Source organism: Vitis riparia, unplaced genomic scaffold (assembly GCF_004353265.1).
Source record: "Vitis riparia cultivar Riparia Gloire de Montpellier isolate 1030 unplaced genomic scaffold, EGFV_Vit.rip_1.0 scaffold639_pilon_pilon, whole genome shotgun sequence".
NCBI classification, from domain to species: domain Eukaryota; kingdom Viridiplantae; phylum Streptophyta; class Magnoliopsida; order Vitales; family Vitaceae; genus Vitis; species Vitis riparia.
In genome coordinates, this window is record NW_023269721.1 from 115,491 (window position 1) to 117,980 (window position 2,490).

Below are 2,490 nucleotides of genomic sequence, written 5' to 3' on the forward strand. Positions count from 1 at the left end.
TGAGGTCTCTTTGATAGATGAGATTGAGATTGGTGGTCTCTTTGATAGGAACAATGGGAGTCACATCAACATAATGGTAAAATAATGAGGAATCTGAAAAGGACATCAAATTCAAAAGCCCACTGACATCCATTGTCACCCATTACCAACCACTAAAAGTAAAAAAGGAAAATTATGTTTTCAATCTCGTGTAGGCTTGATAATTAAGATAAGGTCCTCTAACCACCCATAGATGATAGACTTGATAATTAAGGTAAGGTCCTCCAATCGCCCATAGATGATAAGGATATGAGATAGTAATTAACAAAAATGCCCACTTGATTTGTTTTTGTCTTTATTCTACCACTCTTCACATGTCACTATTCTTTTTTATTTAACAATTTTTGGATTTTTCATTATTTTTTAAAACTCTTTTATAAATAATTGAAAAATCAATATTATTTTTTATTTTTAAATTATAAATAAAAAAATTATATTAATGATTCAAAGACTATTTTGAAAAATAATTTAAAAAAATTAATTTAAATAAATAAAAACATTTATTTTTATCTTTTATATTTTAGAAGTAAATAATTTAATGATTAAAATACTGTTTAAAATAAATATATTCACTATTTTAATTTCTTTTATACTAAAAAGTATTTTAAAGTTTTTTTTTACTATTATAAAATAAAAAGTTTAATTTTTTTTTAATTTTCTTCCTTCTTTATTTTAATAACTTTTTGAATATGACTTTTAGTAATAAGTTATATGTAATGTTACAAAATTGTTTATTAAGGATTTCTTTAATGGTTTGAATTAATTGAAAATTTATTAAAATAAGAAAAAGAATTTCAAATATATATAAATACTATAACATATTTTTTCACATAAATTTTGGTCATAAGAATTTCAAAAAATTGTAGAATAAGTCATATAAGTTTCAAATATATATATATATAAATACATAAAGACAAATTTAATTGACAATAAAGGAAATCCCTTAGATATTGTTTTAGATTTTTTTAAAAATAAAAATAAAAATATAAAATCTTATCTAATAATAGATGTTAATATTATACCGTTTAAATTCATTATATTCATAATATAAATGATAATAAATAAAATAAATCATTTACCATTGAAAATAAATAAATAATCTTAACTATGTAGTATGATTGAAAATAAAATCATTATAAAATCTAACCAATAATGAAAATATCGATTTTGACAAATATATCGATAACTCAATTTTATAGATATATGGAGAAATATTTTGACACAAAATATAGTTGAGACAAAATTTTGGAAATTTTTTTTTAAAATGATATAAAAAGTAATAATCAACATTTTAAAATTATCTCATTGATATATTGAACAATAATATCACATATATGAGTAAAAAATATGAATTTTATAAGTATACATTAATTATTAAACTATATTAAATACCCATCTGAGGTCTCTTTGATAGATGAGATTGAGATTGATGGTCTCTTTGATAGGAACAATGAGAGTCACACCAACATAATGGTAAAATAGTGAGGAATCTGAAAAGGACATCAAATTTAAAAGCCCACTGACATCCCTTGTGACCCATTACCAACCACTAAAAGTAAAAAAGGAAAATTATGTTTTCAATCTCGTATAGGCTTGATAATTAAGATAAGGTCCTCTAACTACCCATAAATGATAAGGATATGAGATAGTAATCGAACAAAAATACCCACTTGACTTATTTTTGTCTTTATTCTACCACTCTTCACATGTCACTATTCTTTCTTATTTAACAAATTTTGGATTTTTCATTATTTTTTAAAACTCTTTTATAATTAATTGAAAAATCAATATTATTTTTTATTTTTAAATTATAAATAAACAAAAATTATATTAATGATTCAAAGATTATTTTGGAAAATACTTTAAAAAAATATTAATTTAAATAAATAAAAATTATCCTTTACATTTATTTTTATCATTTACATTTTAGAAGTAAATAATTTAATGATTAAAATACTGTTTAAAATAAATATATTCACTATTTTAATTTTTTTTATACTAAAAAGTATTTTAAAGTTTTTTTTTTACTATTATAAAATAAAAAGTTTAATTTTTTTTTATCTTCTTCCTTTTTTATTTTAATAACTTTTTGAACATGATTTTTAGTAATAAGTTATATGAAATGTTACAAATTTTTTTATTAAGGATTTCTTTAATGATTTGAATTAGTGGAAAATTTGTTAAAATAAGAAAAAGAATTTCAAATATATATAAATACTATAACATATTTTTTCACATAAATTTTGGTCATAAGAATTTCAAAAAATTGAAGAATAAGTCATATAAGTTTCAAATATATATATATATATATATATATATATATATATATATATATATATATATATATATATATATATATATATATAAATACATAAAGACAAATTTAATTGACAATAAAGGAAATACCTTAGATAATGTTTTAGATTTGTTTTAAAATAAAAATAAAAATAT